Source organism: Hyperolius riggenbachi, chromosome 2 (genome assembly GCF_040937935.1).
Source record: "Hyperolius riggenbachi isolate aHypRig1 chromosome 2, aHypRig1.pri, whole genome shotgun sequence".
Classification (NCBI taxonomy): Eukaryota; Metazoa; Chordata; class Amphibia; order Anura; family Hyperoliidae; genus Hyperolius; species Hyperolius riggenbachi.
In genome coordinates, this window is record NC_090647.1 from 439331394 (window position 1) to 439351931 (window position 20538).

General features: G+C 43.9%; 1 protein-coding gene across 4 annotated transcripts in view; it reads right to left on the bottom strand.

The window, feature by feature from the left end:
• Window positions 1-18974, bottom strand: part of ADGRG2 (adhesion G protein-coupled receptor G2) — a 234306-nt gene extending 215332 nt beyond the window's left edge. For all 4 annotated transcript variants that reach the window (XM_068269980.1, XM_068269981.1, XM_068269979.1 and 1 more), the window contains exon 1: window positions 18702-18974. The gene's annotated coding sequence lies outside the window, so the exon portion shown is untranslated. The remainder of the gene's footprint in view (window positions 1-18701) is intronic.
• Between the last annotated feature and the right edge of the window lie 1564 nt (window positions 18975-20538).

The window sequence follows — 20538 nt, forward strand, 5'->3', positions numbered from 1 at the left end:
TTGGAAATAAAAGTTGCCAATTGCTTATTGGGGTATGCTACAGACCACCTCATATTAATGAAGCTGCAGATCTGCGATTACTACAGCAGATTGAAAAAGCTGCAAGTAAAAATGAGGTCATAGTTATGGGCGACTTCAACTTTCCAGACATTGACTGGGGTATTGAGGCTACCCATTCTGGTAAAAGCAGCAGATTTCTGGCAGCACTACAGGACAATTACTTGACTCAAATGGTAACGGAACCAACTAGGGGGAATGCGTTACTGGATCTGATCATTTTTAATAGACCAGATAATGTATCAAATGTGCAGGTTCAAGAACATTTGGGAAATAGTGATCACAACATGATAACGTTTGATCTAGTGACTGATAGGCCACGGGGCAGCGGGTCCACTAAAACTATGAATTTTAGAAAAGCAAAGTTCAATCAAATTAGGCAGGCACTAAGTTTGGTGAACTGGGATAATGTACTACAAGGGGAGGACAGTGAAGGGAAATGGCAAGCTTTTAAACTTATTCTCAATCAATATTGTAGTATGTATATCCCATATGGAAACAAAATGTCTAGGAATAAAAAAGGCCTCTATGGATAATAGAAAGGTTAGGGATAAAATGAAGAGAAAAAATAATGCCTGTAAGGTCCTAAAACAGGAGGGGACCGAGGCTGCACTAAGCAATTATAAGGGGTGCAATAAAAAATGTAAAAAAGAAATTAGGCTGGCAAAGATCGAAGCTAAAATTCAAATCGCTAGGGATATCAAATCTAACCAAAATTTTTTTACAAGTACATCAACTCTAAAAAAAGAAAGTTTGACTGTATAGGACTCCTAAGGCCTCGTTTCCATCTATGCGCTTCTGTCCGCTTCTGTCCGCTTTTCAGCAACATGTATCAATCTGTAACATTGATGTGCTGATAAAAAGCGGATAGAAGCGGACAGATGGAAACAAGGCCTTAAGGATGAGGGTGGGAACTCAATGGTGGATGACCAAGGTAAGGCAGAGTTATTAAATGCTTTCTTTGCTTCTGTCTTCACAAAGGAAACAGCACTGTTGCAAATTACAGAGGCAGAAGAGTCTCAATCTTCTAACTGTAATATGAAATAGTTAACGCAGGAAGAAGTGAAGGCAAGACTAAATAAATTAAAAATAGACAAGGCACCTGGCCCGGATGGCATGCATCCTCGGGTCCTAAGGGAATTAAGTTCAGTTATAGATAAACCCCTTTATCTTATCTTTTGTGACTCTCTTTCAACTGGCAGAGTCCCAGTGGATTGGCGTACAGCCCACATTTTCCCATTATTTAAGAAGGGCAAAAAATCAGATCCAGGAAATTATAGACCTGTAAGCTTAACATCAGTTGTATACAAACTATTTGAGGGGTTACTAAGAGATACTATACATGACTTCATAGTAGAAAATAATCTTATTTCTCAGCATCAACATGGGTTTACTAAAGACAGGTCTTGTTTGACTAACATGCTCAGCTTTTATGAGGTAGTGAATGCTAATATGGATATTAGGAATGCTGTACATGTGATATACTTGGACTTTGCAAAGGCCTTCGACACTGTTCCCGACAAAAGTCTGGTGCAAAATTTGAGGATGCAAGGACTGAGGAAGAGTCTGTGTGCATGGATAGGGAACTGGCTAATGGACAGAAAACAAAGAGTTGTGGTCAATGGATCGTACTCAAAATGGGAGACTGTTAGCAGTGGGGTCCCACAGGGGTCTGTACTGGGTCCAGTGCTCTTCAATCTATGTATTAATGACCTAGTAGATGCAGTAGTGAGCAATGTTGCTATTTTTGCAGATGATACAACATTGTGCAGGATCATCAACTCTCAGGAAGATAGTGTCATATTGCAACAGGATCTGGATAGGATGGCTATATGGGCACATAAATGGCAGATGAAATTCAATGTTGAAAAATGTAAAGTCATGCATTTTGGTCTAGCACCATACAAAATAAATGGGATACAGTTGGGGACATCAAACTTGGAGAAGGACTTAGGAGTACTCATCGACAACAAGTTAAATAATCGTACTCAATGCCAAGCCGCTGCAGCTAAAGCTAACAAAAATTTGGGATGCATTAAAAGGGAAATAAAAACTCGAGATGCTAGCATAATATTGCCCCTGTTTAACTCTCTAGTAAGGCCACATCTGGAATATGGAATTCAGTTCAGGGCATCACATTACAAAAAAGATATTGCAGTTTTAGAGCAGGTGCAGAGACGAGCAACAAGATTGATACGTGGGATGGAAGGTCTCGCTTACCAAGAAAGGTTAGATAAACTGGGTTTATTTAGTCTAGAGAAAAGACGCCTTAGAGGAGATCTAATTAACATGTATAAATACATCAGAGGGCAATATAATAGCTTGGCGGATGAGCTTTTTGTCCCTAGGCCTTCTCAAAGGACCAGAGGACATGATCTGCGCATGGAGGAAAACGTTTTAGCCATTTATTTAGGAAAGGGTTCTTTACAGTAAGAGTGATTAAGATGTGGAATGCATTGCCACAGGAAGTCGTTATGGCAAACTCTATACCTGCATTTAAAGCGGGCTTAGATGCTTTCCTTGCGTTGAAAGACATCCATGGCTACAATTACTAGGTAATGCCTAATGATGTTTATCCAGGGATTTTGTCTGATTGCCATCTGGAGTCGGGAAGGAATTTTTCCCTTTTGGGGCTAATTGGACCATGCCCTGTAAAGGTTTTTTCGCCTTTCTCTGGATCAACAGGGATATGTGAGGGAGCAGGCTGGTATTGTACTTTATACTGGTTGAACTCGATGGATGTATGTCTTTTTTCAACCAAAATAACTATGTAACTATGTAACTATGATTCTATCTATCCAGATGGAAGATGTCGCTTGTTCGGCAGTGGCTCAGGAGCGCCTCACCAGAGGCATTTGAGGAGCGCCTCACTAGAGACAAGATAGCAGAGCTATTCTTACTTGTCTGTCAGTGCTTTCTCACGCTATGCAGCCAGAGTCGTTCGTCACGACAGGGAAGCAGAGTGAGAATGCTGCAGACATTGCTTCTGCCAGCACCCACTCTGCAGGAACGAACAGCACGAATCCATGCTTTCCTGCCGCAAACGACTCTGGCTGCATTACATGCGTCCCCGGCTGCCAATAGCCAATGGGAGGGAGGCAGGGGGAGGAGCCAAAGCCGGGGGTGAGGAACAGAGCCTGAAGAAAAAGCAGTGTCCCCGGGCTCAACCACAAACTTTATGTACCAGGGAGTCGACCAGTGGCACCCCGATCCACCAGAGGTGCAAGTAGACAACACACAGAAAAAGGAAGATCACTGGGTCTCAACTAGTGTTGGGCGAACAGTGTTCGCCACTGTTCGGGGTTCTGCAGAACATCACCCTGTTCGGGTGATGTTCGAGTTCGGCCGAACACCTGGTGGTCTTCCTTTTTCTGTGTGAGGAACAGAGCCTCCAGGATTCAATTCATTTCGCGCATTGGCCGCAGTGAGATGGCCACTTCTAGTTTTGACCGGCCAGAATCCGAAGTGGCCAGACTTCGGGTTCATATTGTAACGATTGGTGTCAGCACACAGAGTGTATCTGATTATTGATGATCTGCAGTATCACCAATAATACAGATGTTATACCTGATTATATGGTGATTTGCAGAATCACCAATAATACAAGTATAGCTTGACACAGGACGCCTATGTAATGTGAGTGTTTGGTGCAACAGTAAGAAAGGTTATCTCCCGAGGAGCGGGAAATACAGACTCTACTGCAGCCAAGGAGTTGGACTGCACAGTAGCCAGTGGACACCTGAGGAGCAGGTGGCCTCTGACGGTGTAAGTACTAATCTCCTTAAGAGGAGGAGATGGAGATTGTACTACAGCCAGGGATTCCCTGATGACTTAGGAATCAGACTGTACTGCAGCCAAGGATTCCCTGATGGGCTGGGAATAAGACTGTACTGCAGCCAGTGGACTCCAGTAGGTAAAGTCCCCTGACTGGACTGTAAGAAGACTTCCTGAGGAGCAAGCAGCCTTTACAGCTAACGGACACCTATAGAGTTGGTGTCGCAAGGAGTACAGAGAGACTGTTCACTCAAGGAACGAGTGACAGCCAGAAGGGTCATACAAGCCACACGAGCAGATAGGTACAGAGACAGAAGACTGATACGGTATCCGGGAAACAGGCAAGGTTGGCAACAGATAGGCAAGGTACCGAATCAGTAGGCAGGAGAGCAGTCAGCAAAGCCAGGGGTCATAACAGGTAACTATATAGCACAATCCTAGACTGAGGTGTGAGGTCCTTGGTCTCAACACCCAGGAACTAGTCTGAAGAATAACACAGTAATGACACAGTAATTCCCTAGACTTAGGTGTGAGGTCCTTGGTCTCAACACCCGGGAACTAGTCTAAAGTATAACACAGTAATCTCCTAATCTTAGGTGTGATGTCCTTGGTCTCAACACCCGGGAACTAGTCTAAAGTATAACACAGTAATTCCCTAGACTTAGGTGTGAGGTCCGTGGTCTCAACACCCGGGAACTAGTCTGAAGTATAACACAGTAATAATACAGTAACACCTGAGCGGAATCTGGCTAAGTGTGAATTCCTAGTTCCTACTGGTTCTAACACACTGTACGATCTGACTGAGGTCTGAGTGCTCACATGTAAGTATTCGCAACGGCAGACAACCAGCAACTGCCAAACAAGTCCTATATATACTACAGCACTCTGCAGCGCCGCCCCAGCCACTCAGCCAATCCAGAGTCCAGCTGGGATCAGCTGATCGGCCTGATCAGCTGATTCCCCTTCTGCTGGCATAAAGGTCCTGTCGCCTGGCGCGTAGCTCTCCATCTGTGTGAACTAGAAGGCCCAGGCGAACCAGAGACATGTTGCTGCGCGGAAAAAGCCGCTGGCTTGAACGCGGAGACAGCCGCCCTGCCGCATCTCCACTATTCATTACAGTACTCCCCCCCCCCCCCCCCCCCGAGGAGTGGACTCCGGACACTGACACTTCCCACCCGGCTTCCCAGGGTGTAAGTCATGAAACTCTTTCTTTAATTCTTCTGCATGCATGCGACAATCTGGTACCCAAGTTCTTTCCTCCAGACCATACCCTTTCCAGTGGACCAGATACTGCACAGAATTTTGCACTAAGCGAGGGTCTAGAATCTTCTCAATCTCATACTCAAGTTGGTCATCGACCATCACGGTGGGGGGGGGGGGGGGGGAAGGGGAGAGGAATCCACGTGCACTGCCGGCTTCAACAGAGACACATGGAATGATCTCACACCTCTCATGCTGGCTGGGAGATCAATCGCATAAGTGACATTATTAATCTTTCTGGACACTGGATATGGTCCTATAAATCTAGGTCCTAGTTCGAGTGACGGTTGTTTTAAGGCCAAATGCCGAGTGGATACCCACACCATGTCCCCTGGAGAAAACTTCCACTCTACAGACTGCCTTTTATCTGCCTGTTTCTTCTGAGTCTGGAAAGCTTTCCCCAAGTTCCTCTTTACCATTTCCCAAATTTCCCTCAAAGCTCTCTGCCAATCCTCCAAGGCCGGAAATGGTGTAGATGCTACAGGTAACGGGGCAAACTTGGGTGATCTCCCCGAAACTACCTGAAATGGTGAAACTCCTGAAAAGGAACTCTTCAGATTGTTATGTGCAAATTCCGCAAATGGCAAAAATTTTACCCAATCGGACTGTGCATCTGCCACATAACATCTGAAAAATTGCTCAAGGGACTGGTTAACTCTCTCGGTCTGGCCATTGGTCTGTGGGTGGTAGCCTGATGAAAATGCAAGGTCCATACCCAGCTGATGGTAAAAGGCTTTCCAAAATTTTGAGACAAACAGGACTCTCCGATCTGACACTACATTCTCCGGAATGCCATGCAGCCGGAAAACGTGCTGGATGAAGAGATCAGCCAACTCTTGGGCCGAGGGGAGTCCTTTCAATGGAACAAAATGGGCCATCTTACTGAATCTATCTACTACCACCCAAATGACTGTCTTGCCCTCAGACCTGGGGAGTTCTCCTACGAAATCCATGGACAAATGAGTCCATGGTTCACTTGGTACTGGTAGGGGTTGTAAAGTACCCACAGGTGCCTGGTGAGAGGGCTTGCTTCTAGCACAAACTACACATTCCCTCACAAACTCCTTACAATCTGTTGCTAATGTAGGCCACCAAGCACATCTGGCCAACAAATCCTGAGTTCTGGTGGCCCCTGGATGACCCGCATTCTTATGGGAATGGAACAGGTGTAAGAGTTGCAGGCGAAAGGGTAGTGGTACAAACATAACTCCCTCCGGCTTCCCCTCTGGAACATCCTGTTGGTAAGGACTCAGAGTGGCCGTCCAATCTTTCCAGGTCTCAGTAGCTGCCAGGATTACCTTCTGAGGTAGGATAGTTTCAGGGGTTAAGGGCTGCACTGTCTCGGGCTCGAAACACCTGGACAAGGCGTCAGCTTTGATGTTTTTACTACCTGGAGTATACGTTATAACAAATCGGAATCTTGAAAAGAACAAAGACCACCGGGCCTGGCGTGGACTAAGTCTTTTGGCGCCCTTTATGTACTCCAAATCCTTATGTTCCGTATCCACTTTAATAGTATGCTCTGCCCCTTCCAGCCAATGTCGCCACTCTTCAAAAGCTAGTTTAATGGCCAAAAGCTCTCGGTTGCCAATATCATAGTTTTTCTCTGCAGGGCAGAACCTACGGGAAAAGTATGCGCACGGGTGAAGTTTGCCCTGCAAACCAGAGTGTTGAGACAATACAGCCCCCACCCCAACCTCCGAGGCATCGACCTCCACTATAAAGGGGAAGGTGACATCCACATGTCTCAAAATGGGTGCAGAACAGAACAGTTTTTTCAGGGTAGAAAAAGCGGAATGCGCCTCTGCTGACCAATGGTAAGTATTAGCCCCCTTTTTGGTGAGACTGGTGAGAGGTGAAACTACTGAAGAGTACCCCTTGATGAATCTCCTGTAGTAATTGGCAAACCCAAGAATCTTTGGAGTGCCTTCAAACCTACAGGCTGAGGCCACTCCAAAACAACAGAGACCTTTTCTGGATCCATGGAGAGGCCAGACGTAGAGATAATATACCCCAAGAAGGAAACAGATGTAACCTCGAAGAGACATTTTTCCAATTTAGCATAAAGTAAATTCTGTCTTAATTTCTTTAACAAGAATTTGACATGCTTGCGATGTTCCAACAGATTGGGAGAAAAGATCAGTATGTCGTTTAGATATACTAAGACGAATTTCCCCAGCACCTCCCCAAATACCTCATTTATCAACTCCTGGAAGACGGCAGGAGCGTTACACAACCCAAAAGGCATCACCAGATATTCGTAGTGCCCGTCGGGTGTGTTGAAGGCCGTCTTCCATTCGTCACCATCTCTAATTCGTACTAGGTTGTATGTGCCTCTTAAAGGGATACTGTAGGGGGGTCGGGGGAAAATGAGTTGATCTTACCCGGGGCTTCTAATGGTCCCCCGCAGACATCCTGTGCCCGCGCAGCCGCTCACCAATGCTCCGGCCCCGCCTCCAGTTCACTTCTGGAATTTCTGACTTTAAAGTCAGAAAACCACTGCGCTTGCGTTGCCGTGTCCTCGATCCCGCTGATGTCACTAGGAGCGTACTGCACAGGCACAGACCATACTGGGCTTCTGCTATACACTCCTGGTGACATCGGCGGGAGCGAGGACTCGGCAACGCAGGCGCAGTGGTTTTCTGACTTTAAAGTCAGAAATTCCAGAAGTGAACTGGAGGCAGGGCCGGAGCATCGGTGAGTGGCTGCGCCAACACAGGATGTCTGCGGGGGACCATTAGAAGCCCCGGGTAAGTTCAGCTCATTTTCCCCCGACTCCCCTACAGTATCCCTTTAAATCCAGTTTAGAGAAGATCTTGGCATTGGTCACCTGAGCGAACAAATCGTCAATCAAGGGCAATGGATAATGATTTTTTACTGTAATCTTATTTAAACCACGGTAATCAATGCAGGGCCGGAGGCCTCCATCTTTTTTCTGTAAGAAATAATCCTGCCCCAGCTGGTGAACGAGAAGGGCGAATAAAACCCTTGGCCAAATTCTCTTTGATATACTCCTACATTGCCACTTTTTCAGGTCCTGATAGATTATAAAGGTGACCCCTTGGAGGCATACAACCAGATCTTAAATCAATGGGACAATCAAAAGTACAGCGAGGAGGAAGTTTATCTGCAGATTTAGGGCAGAACACATCGGCAAATTCTGCGTACTGTACTGGCACGCCTTTAACCTGAATCTTGGTGGCACCCACGGTTACCTTCTCCAAACAGTGATGATGACAATGGGCCGACCAGCTCTTTAGCTGACCTGAAGCCCAGTCAATCTGAGGGGAGTGAAGTTGTAACCATGGCATACCAAGAATAATGGTGGAGGTTGTCATGTGCAGGACCAGATATTGTAAACTCTCTTTGTGTAGCACCCCGACATTACATACCAACACAGGGGTCTGAGAAAGAGATTGTCTACTTTGCAAAGGAGAGTCATCTACTGCAGTGACCAACATCTGATGGTCCAAAGGGAGCAAAGGGATTCCCATTTTTTTTTTTTGCAAAATAATAATCTATGAAGTTACCTGCAGAACCGGAGTCTATAAAGGCTTCAGTGGAGAAAGTCTGACCCTCTCATGTGATAGAACAGGGAAGGAGCAGACGATTATCGTTTAGAGGTAATGACTGCTCGCCTAGGGTATTACCTCTGACTACACCTAGACGGCAGCGTTTTCCGACTTTTTAGGACAATTCTGAACCTTGTGACCCTCCTCTGCACAGTATAAACAGAGTCTTTTGTTTTCCTGCTATTCTTTTCCACCTGCGTCAGTCTAGAGTGTCCAATTTGCATTGGCTCAGATGGAGGCGACTCAGGTGGAGAAGAGGCGTAGGAGACATATCTTACAGCATTCCTACCCCGCGTCTGTCTTTGATAGCATAAACGGCGATCGACCCGTCCTGCCAAAGAGATTGACTCAACAATGGATTTGGGTTCAGGATGTCCTAACATCAAGTCAGAGACTGCATCTGATAAACCTGACAAAAAACAGTCTAACAGTGCATACGTTCCCCACCTAGCTGACACAGCCCACTTCCTGAACTCAGCTGCGTAAACCTTGACCGGATCTCTACCCTGACGCAGAGTCTTAAAGGGACACTTAAGTAAAAAAAAAAATGAGTTTTACACACCTAGGGCTTCCAATAGCCCCCTCCAGCTGTCCGGTGCCCTCGCTGTCTCCCTCCGATCCACCTGGCCCCGAGAGCAGCCACTTCCTGTTTCGGTGACAGGAGCTGACAGGCTGGGGACGTGAGTGATTCTTCGCGTTCCCAGACACATTAGCACCCTCTATGCTGCTATATGGTAGATGATATACGCTATAGCAGCATAGATGGCGCTATTGTGGCCAGGGACGCAAAGAATCACTCGCGTCCCCTGCCTGTCAGCTCCTGTCACCGAAACAGGAAGTGGCTGCTGGCGGGGCCAGGAGGATCGGAGGGAGATGGCGAGGGCACCGGACAGCTGCAGCGGGCTATTGGAAGCCCCAGGTGAGTAAAACTCATTTTTTTTGTTTGACTTAAGTGTCCCTTTAAGCTTCCACTCTGCGGTGGAAGCAATATCCGGATCAACATATATAATGGCCATAGCCTTAAAAAATTCCTGAACTGATGACAAAGCCTCATGTTCTGCATGAAGGCTATATGCCCATGTTTGTGAGTCCCCTGACAAAAGGGTCTTTATAAACGTAATTCTCTTTGTTTCAGTTCCCGACAAATTAGGTCTTCTATGTCCAGAAAACATTCGAAGGTCTGTAACTGGAGGGGATCGCACTGCATTCACAGCCGTTTGGAGGATTTGTATTGACCCAGACAAAGCAGTGATCAGGGTCTGTTGGCCATCAAGCACCCTGATTAAATTTTCCACTGAGGTGGCTAGTCCGTCAATTCGGCTGTGGAGTGCGTCCATATTGTATTTGGTCTGCCGTTCTGTAACGATTGGTGTCAGCACACAGTGTATCTGAGTGTATCTGATTATTGATGATCTGCAGTATCATCAATAATACAGATGTTATACCTGATTATATGGTGATCTGCAGAATCACCAATAATACAAGTATAGCTTGACACAGGACACCTATGTAATGTGAGTGTTTGGTGCAACAGTAAAAAAGGTTATCTCCCGAGGAACGGGAATTACAGACACTACTGCAGCCAAGGAGTTGGACTGCACAGTAGCCAGTGGACACCTGAGGAGCAGGTGGCCTCTGACGGTGTAAGTACTAATCTCCTTAAGAGGAGGAGATGGAGATTGTACTACAGCCAGGGATTCCCTGATGACTTAGGAATCAGACTGTACTGCAGCCAAGGATTCCCTGATGGGCTGGGAATAAGACTGTACTGCAGCCAGTGGACTCCAGTAGGTAAAGTCCCCTGACTGGACTGTAAGAAGACTTCCTGAGGAGCAGGCAGCCTTTACAGCTTATTTATTGTACAGCGCTGCGTAATATGTTGGCGCTATATAAATCTAATAAATAATAATAATAGTAATAATAATAATACAGCTAATGGACACCTATAAAGTTGGTGTCACAAGGAGTACAGAGAGACTGTTCACTCAAGGAACGAGTGACAGCCAGAAGGGTCATACAAGCCAGGTCGGCAACACACGAGCAGATAGGTACAAAGACAGAAGACTGATACGGTATCCGGGAAACAGGCAAGGTTGGCAACGGTTAGACAGATGGGCAAGGTACCGAATAAGTAGGCAGGAGAGAGGTCAGCAAAGCCAGGGGTCATAACAGGTAACTACCGTCTTTCCCCGAAAATAAGACAGTGTCTTATATTATTTTTTGCTCTAAAAGATGTGCTAGGGCTTATTTTCAGGGGATGTCTTATATTTCTATTAGGAAGTGTCTCTCTGCAGAACATTTCCTGTTCCTTTGTACAGTGATGTTCATGGATTTGAAAGTATGCTACTGTACTGATCAGGCACCTGACCTGTCTTCCCTGCACACAGCTGATAACCTTGCTGTGTGCTGGGATGACAGGATCAGTGCCCGATTGGCACTGTACCACCATGTCCCCGCTTACTGGCTGCCTCTTCCTCCTCTTTAACTTCTGCTAGGGCTTATTTTCGGGGTAGGGCTTATATTTCAAGATTGCTCAAAATTCCAGCAAGGGCTTATTTTCAGGGTAGGTCTTATTTTCAGGGAAAGAGGGTATATAGCACAATGCTAGACTGAGGTGTGAGGTCCTTGGTCTCAACACCCAGGAACTAGTCTGAAGAATAACACAGTAATGACACAGTAATTCCCTAGATTTAGGTGTGAGGTCCTTGGTCTCAACACCCGGGAACTAGTCTGAAGTATAACACAGTAATCTCCTAATCTTAGGTGTGAGGTCCTTGGTCTCAACACCCGGGAACTAGTCTGAAGTATAACATAGTAATAACACAGTAATTCCCTAGACTTAGGTGTGAGGTCCGTGGTCTCAAGTATAACACAGTAATAATACAGTAACACCTGAGTTGAATCTGGCTAAGTGTGAATTCCCAGTTCCTACTGGTTCTAACACACTGTACGATCTGACTGAGGTCTGAGTGCTCACACGTAAGTATTCGCAACGGCAGACAACCAGCAACTGCCAAACAAGTCCTATATATACTACAGCACTCTGCAGCGCCGCCCCAGCCACTAAGCCAATCCAGAGTCCAGCTGGGATCAGCTGATCGGCCTGATCAGCTGATTCCCCTTCTGCTGGCATAAAGGTCCTGTCGCCTGGCGCGCGCGTAGCTCTCCATCTGTGTGAACTAGAAGGCCCAGGCGAACCAGAGACATGTTGCTGCATGGAAAAAGCCGCCGGCTTGAACGCGGAGACAGCCACCCTGCCGCTTGCCCGCGCGGCGGCATCTCCGCTATTCATTACACATATACTTTACATATAGATATATCCACAGTATATAGACAAGGCAATGGCTACAAGGATACATATAACACAATAAGTGAGGGAGCCTATTCCAAATAAAGAACATGACTACTACCTACATCCTGCCAGAATATTTGCCGAATCAAACTGAACAACCTCTGTAAATAGAGTAAATGTCAATTAGAAACTCACCAAAGTGTCCTGAATCGTACCGCCATGACCCATCGACGCCGTACAGATTCAATTGATCTGATTGAATCTGCCAGGAATCTATAGTATAGTATGCTGCATCGATCGTAATTTTGATAGATTTTCCAAAAATCAATTGAAATTATTGATCAGACCAACGGGAAATTCTCAATCAATCAGGGGCAGTGGAGAGGCAACAGTAGATTGACAGTTCATAGCGTTGCACTGTATTAAGCAGCACAAGGCTGCAGCTTGATATATTTTCAAAAGATTTCATGCTGAGATTTCGTGAAAATCAATGTGCACTGTGTGTAAGGATTTTCGTTACTGAGTGGGATCGATCTATATCTATATCATATTGGGGCTCACTCTACGTGTGTATGCTCAGCTTAAAGTGGACTTGAACTCAGAACGTCCTCTCTGTTCTAAAATATTTGCAACAGCATTAAACCTTTAATCGAAAAACATGTCTTTGTTACAGCTGATACAAATCCTAAAATAAATCTGCACTGATGCTACTTCCTGATTCATGGAAGCAGATATATTGTTAACATCCTGTGCTTTCCAATGGGCTAATCTGCCATCTCTGCCGTGGCAGTCATGTGACACAAAGAGAGATCAAATATATAGTTGCTATCTGTATCTATGGCTATATCTTCATACTGCCTGGAAATCTGTGTACTTATAAGCTGGCGACGTCTCCTTGAACCTGGATAATGAAAGATCTATTGATGATGGACCAACAGATAAGGACTTCTGTAGTTGTACACAGCAAGCCCCTCAGGGCCAGATAGACTCTGGGTCTATTTTCTAGATAAGCTGTCCAAGTAGCTGCTCTCAGCTAGACAATTACATCACCCCAGGGTGTAACATCAAAGACTCCTAAAGGCAAAGATACTTTCTGACTGCCATGGAGGAGGGGTTTCACTTGAAATCCCCAAAGTATCCAGACAGCTCATGGAGACTCAGGACTACTAGGGTATTATAAGGGGTTGAAGCAGACCAAAAAGCCCTTGTATAAAAACAAAACCCCAGAGAGACTGAGTCTTTCAAAATGAAAGATACGAATGGATACACCACTCTGTGAAGCACTATGCAGGCGAACAGTGCAACAAATAAGAATAACATTCCTGATTCTAAAGTTGCAAAGAATTTTGGTATTTCTTCATCTACAGTACATAATATCATAAAAAAAATACATAAATCCAAATATACAAAACTCAGCTGGTTGCATTCTCTCCATATTGCATGTAAGCTCCTTACGAAGCACTGGATACAACCTACAGTACCTTCATTGGCTGACTGGATCCAAGCCTTTAATACTATCCTTCCCTTTCATGAGGCTATTTATCAAAGTAGGTGTGCAGTAAGTAAGCATACGCTAATCCAGGAAAGGTGGATCACTTTGCTTCACACTTAACATTGCTATAAGTATTGCCCTGTATGTAGTCCCTATTTACAAATTCTGTGAGTAGTTACTGGCTGTAATCCTAATTATACACCTAAATGTTTGGCCTGCCGGGGCCAGGGGTTCAGTTTACACCCCATAGGTTTTTCTTATAATTGTTAAGGAAACAAGCAATATCCTGCTGCATGTGATACTGTTACCATGCCACTTATTGGTCTTCCTTAAGTTTTGACTAAATACCACCCAGGTTCTTTATTTATTCTGAAAATGTTTGTAGTAGAATATTTTCACTGATTCTGTAACTGTCTGGAATATTTGCTATTGCAAGTGTCATTTTTGCAGTATTTTTTATTTGCTTGATATCCTGTGATTATTACTTGTCCTGTCAACTTTTCCTTCAATAAAGCTGGCATGTTAAGCAAAAAAAAATTCTGTGTATGCAAGGGAGAAGCCCAAAGCCAATACTGGATGGCCGTGGACATCAGCTCCATGCTTACTGGGGGCATATATGGATTAGATTACCGACTTTTACAAGGGAATTTCTCTGAACAGCTGTATCAAATATGAAAGCTCTGTGAGCACTGGTCAGTACTGGCTCAGTCCCTTATTGACATTTAGCAACAATTTCAACTCAGTGTAAACATGATCCTGTCTCACATTTCTGAAACATGCTGGTGGCATCAAATTCAAAATTAGCATTACCTGCACCCGGGGCACTATTTTAAGTCTCTTTAAAATGACCAAAACAATATTTATTTTGTTTCAACATTTGCTATGTGTTTGTGTACTCCATTTGAATAGCATTTAGGATACATAAACTACATGATATCATACATAGACATATGACTATAGTAGGGATTAGATTGTGAGCCTCTCTGAGGGACAGTTACGTGACAAGACAATATACTATGTATAGCGCTGTGGAAGATGTCGGAGCTATATTACTAACATAGAAATAATTATAACGTATCTAAATCTCTTACATGGGTAGAAAGAAATTCTATACAAAATGATTGGCTACTGAAGAAAACATGTATACTGCTAGATTTCAGTCACCTGGTTTCATTCTTTGGGTGTAATTCTGGATTCTAGCCTAAAGCTGTGTACATGTGCTAGATGATGTTCAGCTGAGATGGTTGCTTGGTACTAAATATCTAGCATGTGGACAGCTGTCTCATGGCCCTGTTTAATGATCTGCCTCCAGGGATTGCTAAACAATAAGTGTTGTACAAGCCCACTGTGCATGTATTTACCTGCCTGCTGGACATCATCCCTCCTTCCCTCTCCAGTCACAGTACATGCTGATCATTTAAAGCTGCAAAGTCCCAGAGAAACTTCTTCATACCAATCCAAATTAATTCAGCAGACAGCACAGTGGCAAAGTAGATAGCATGAGTACCTAGTTGAATATGGGGTAAGACATTAGCTGCATGGAGTTTTTATGTTCTCCCCATGTTTGTGTGGGTTTCTTCCAAGCACTCCGGTTTCCCTCTATATCTCAAAAACACACAGGTATATTAACTGGCTTCCCTCAAATTTGCCTTAAAGTATGATGGACTTATGACAGTGGTAGGGATTAGCTTGTGAGCCCCTCTGAGGGACAGTTAGTGACAAGAAATCAGCTGGTTTCCTTTCCCTCTATGTCACGTCACAGTAGTTTGACAATGCAGTAACTCATAGAAATGCTTGGAAATGCATAGCAACTCACAAACCCATTCACACCTATTCATGAGTTTTAATTCATGCATTTTAACTAACTGAGCATTGTGAATGAGCCCTAAAGTGCGGGGGAAGATGTGTAAAGAGATAATAAATCCAACGTGGCTCCCTGACTGGGGGCTGCGGAGAATCACTAAACATGGCAAGGCTTAAAGTGGATATTACATAATCACATCATTTAGCAAAAACATGTTACTTTATCACATTGCTGACTTGCAGCTTGTCCAAACTCTCTTGTTAGAGTGAGATTGAGCACATTTATTCTGCAATCATAACTGTTAAACTTAATTGGAAAGTAAACACATTGGCATCACTGGACACTGGGATGGGGTTTGGAAAGTTTGACTTCTTCAGCCAACACAAGTCCAGGCACTCAGTCAAATATGCATAACAAGAGCTCCAATAAAATATGTCAATATTGTAAAGAATGAGGTGGACTGAGCCCCAGAAAGGACGCCGGACTGCCAAGGTTTGACTATCAGCTTTGGGAATACATATGGTTTCTGGATTGTGAGTCGTGGATCGACATTCAAGGCTTCTTTCACTCTTGCAGGTTAAAGTGCACCTAAACTGAGAGGGATATGGATGCTTCCTTTTCAACAATACCAGTTGCATGGCAGCCCTGCTGATCTCTGTGGCTGCAGTAATCCAGTCTGACTTCAGTCAGAGCACCTGATCTGCATGCTTGTTCAGGGGCTGTGGCTAAAAGTATTAGAGAAACAAGATCAGCAGGAGAGTCAGGCAACTGGTATTATTTTAAAAAGAAAAATCCATATCTTCAGTTTAGGTTCCCTTTAAACCTGTGTTGCATTACCCTAGTTTACCGCAACCCCCGGTAAAAGCAATGTCTATGGAGACTTTCACACCTATTGCGGTCCAGTGCGGTGTGCTGGAAGCATCCAATCCGACGCAAGGGCTGCAGTGCGTTACCACAGGCTATGGGCAACACAGTAAGTGTAAACGCCAGAATGCAGTGCGTCATGGCATGCATGCGCAAACTGATTAGCATCCCAGTGGCGTACTTCCTGCCCAGCAGGGAGTATGTCACTGAGTGGGGGGCTGCAGTGCGTTACCACAGGCACCGTGATAGTCTATGGGCAACACAGTAAGTGTAAACGCCAGAGCGCAGTGCGTCATGGCACGCATGCGCAGATCGATGAGCTTCCCAGTGGTGTACTTCCTGCCCAGCAGGGAGTATGTCACTGAGTGGGGGACGTGCTTATGCATATGACCCTGTCAGCGTACTGTGCCACAGGGTCATATGATTGTTGTTTTTTTGCGTTGTGGTTGGATGTGGCAGGAGCATCTCATTGCACCGCAATGGAAAAATCAAGTGTAAAACCAGCCTTAGTCACTAAATAACAACAATAGTTCAATGATTGAACACTGGCAGCTTCACGCTACACTTCACTTCTAAGTGGCGCCACAAATGTACCGTTGCCCAGCGTAAAATTAGGTTGACATTTACACTGATAAATAGCATGAAAACAGAAATAATGATGCATACAAAGGACACCTTATTGTTATTATTGGTTTATATAGCTATTTGGAATATGAACAACTGCTGGAATGACACTGATTAGCCCAACACAAAGCAATAAAACAAAAACACATTCTATTAAATATTCTAAACTTAAAAGAAGACAGATCAAAGAGCTTTATAAAGCAGAGCTAGAAGTCATTTTGTAAGTAATGTAACCGAAAAAAGCAACACTTTTCCATGAAATCTTGCCATAATCTGTTTTCTTCTCTGACTGCAATTCGTAAACTTGATTCAGAGAAATGGTCTGGCTGGAGGAAGTGAAGGGAGTCTTGGAGTAATAATGTGTCAGAGTTTCCCTGTGAAAGTGATAATAGCTAGCATGGCTTACAGACTTCCAAAGGAATAAGCAAACTTTTTCAGCAGAAGAAATGCTCAAAGTTTGCAGATAGTATGTGATGCATACCTAATAAAGTAATACAAATAGAAACTGAGGTGTGGAAAGTGCTGTATGCCTACCATGCAGCCAGATTTACTCACACATCATTTTACAACAGTCATAAAAAATAATGAGTTGTGGAAGGTTGCTATCGGTTGCTACCTGACACATGGCTTAGTAGAGGGTAATGAAATCAGAGCAGATCCGGGATCAGCTCAAGGTGCCCACTAATAATACAATCTTGATTGTACTATCTTACCACTTCTCTGTAATATAAGGGACTACATAATCCTGGGAACACACGATGCAATTTCTTGTCCAATCAACAGGGGATTGGATGGGAAGTTGTACCGTATGTACATGTCCAAACTGCTCCCGATCGATAAAGGAATTGATTTTCCAATGATAACTTTGCAAAATCGATTCCTTTCTTGATCATAAACAGATCAGACATGTCGGAAATAATCAAACGATTACCGTCGATAGGACCTTATGGCCTCAATTCACTAAGCTTTATCAAACACTTTATCAAACGTTTGATAATTTACCTCAGGGGTAAAATCAAATTTTGAATTTACTAAGGTGTTATAGATTTATTGAACATTTTATCGATAAAACATTCAATAAATATATAACACCTTAGTGAATTCAAAATTAGATTTTACCCATGAGGTAAATTATCAAACGTTTGATAAAGTGTTTGCTAAAGCTTAGTGAATTGAGGCCTTGTGTTCCCCGCATAAAGCTACCCCTTTTAACGGTGCAAATTCTTGCTATGTAATCATATTTTTAAGTCTATTCAGATCCAAAGAAAAGATCGTATTTCAGGTATCCACAGCACTAATCCAACTTACAATCACAATTACTATCCATGAAAAAAATGCCACACTGATCAAGTATTTCTTTAAGGAGACAATTGATAATATGATCATTCAGGATCCATTGGGCCCGCCATCTGTTTTGTTTTCCTACAATATGATCAGAATAATCTGATCAAAACTATGTTCACTATAAATTGTACCGTTAAGAGGAACCTGAAGTGAGAGGTATATGGAGGCTGCCATATTTATTTCCTTTTAAACAATACCAGTTACGTGGCAGTTCTGCTGATCTAATTGGCTGCAGAAGTGTCCGAATCACGCACCTGAAACAAACATGTAGCTAATCTTGTCAGACTTAAGTCAGAAACACCTGTTCTTCCTATGCTGGTTCAGGGTCTATGGCTTAAAGTATTAGAACCAGAAAGTCAGCAGGACTGCCAGGTAACTGGTATTGTATAAAATGAAATAAATATGTCAGCCTACATATCCCTCTCACTTCAGGTTTCCTTTAATGGGCACCTTTAAATATCCATTCAAAGTATATTCAACCAGTTTATCCTGTTACTACAAAGATTTGGTAAGATTATACAATCAATATCTTATCATTATTGGCCAACTTTTGAAACACATAAATATAAAAAAAAACTCACACATACGCCACAGGAAATACCACACAGAAGAACTAACCTGGCAAGATAAATATCCCAGTGCAGATATTAGATCAATCCATTCCTTGTGCTGCTGGTGCAGGGATGCTGCTACTGATGCTCTCCAAGAGATACAGTTGTTTCCACTGTGAGTGACTGTTCTGTGCTAGAGATAGTAACTTAGTGAGAGCAGAGAAAATTGTCTGTGAGAAGCATATGCTGCTATATCTGTCTCCTGCTCTTTAGTTCTGGAGATGAAAATATCCCTGTGTGGCTGTATAGCATTAGTTGAGTGTATATCACATGCCTGTGCACTGTCCCGTCTGAATAGGCAGCTTCAGTTCACACTTCAGCCAGAGCAGCAGTGAAAGGAGGGGAAGGGCGTGCCTAAAGCTGTTTCTGCCACTATGCTCCACTCCATTCCAGCCTCATTCACCAGCTAGAGCTGAGATGACACGCACTGCTAGTGCAGCAGAGGGCACCTTCCTCCCTCTTACTACTCACCTTTACAAATCACATATAAACATACACAGCAGTTTGTGATACAGACCATAATAAAAAGCACTGAATGTGTCAAAGTGAATTAATATTTGTCTACCCAAAACAAAAACTGCAGTGTTTTTGTCAGGATGCCAGTGTCAGAAGATTCAGTTCACCCACATCAGTCAGCAAGCAGATCATTTTCTGGTTCTTTGCTTTTAAATCTAAGCAAAACACACATGCTTCAGAGAGCAATGCATTTTCCCGGGAGCAGGAAATTTGGGTGCCGCTATAGGCACCCATGGAAATAGCAGCATTGAGTGGAAATTTGGGCGCCCGTGGACAGGATGGTGGAGAAGGGGGGTTAGGTGGGGCGGGGGGGGGGGGGGGGGGGGGGTGTTAATGGTTACAGTGAGGGCCCTTTTACACTTAATCAGTTAGTGCGCGTTGGTATGCTTTTTTTTCATAGCAGTGTATTGGGAAGATTTCAGTTAAACGCGTTAAGTGTAAAAGAGGCCATAGGAAAACATGGGCATTACTTGAAAATCGAGTTATAACTGAGAGCAACTGATTAAGGGAGGGTGCCCTTTTATTACGTGCACCATTTTCCCACTCACACTACTTGTAAATAATGGCACAGGGATAAATGGTCTACATTGTAAGGTGGGGCCACAATGGCTCTTCTGCCTATAGAGATCGTAGATAGGACAAGTACAGAGTGGCCAAGTTAAATACATACAAATATAATCCCATTGCATGCAAAAATGCATATACAATATTTTTGCAGTGGATTGGGGGGGAGGGAGATGGATAAGGCTAGCCATGGAGAGTGGGTGGTTAAGGTTAGTCGTGGGGATGGGTGTTTAAGGTATTTAGAGAGTTAAGCCTGTGTAATTCCTCCTCATCAGTGACTAATCAAAAGTTTAATTTGATCTCTCAGCTGTGTCAGCTCAGGAATGTCGCCAGCCTCGGAAGAGCAGTTAATTTGTAAACACAGAACATTAACCCTATGTCTGCTTCCATGAAAGCAGGAAGTAGACACTGCAGTTTTATCGCAGGATTTCTATCAGCTCTAACAAAGAAACACCCACTTTTCAATAACCTTGACTGTTATCTTTCCACAAAGGTGGTTGTGGCCCTTTTCTGATGTCCTGACTGTGCGGGGACTATACAAACAAAGAATGGCTCTAAAATACTTTATTCCAAAAAATTGGTCTGTAGAAAGCCCCCTGTACACTTCGGAGTTAATGGCATGCTAAATGCCCAGCTCGCTATCAACTGAGACATATGTGATATAATTTTAACCAAGATAAGTAGTTGAATAGATTTGTAGTTGAATAGGGTGTTTTTAGATTTGAGCCCTATGTCTTGTGATTTTTTTTTTTGGTGCCAAACTA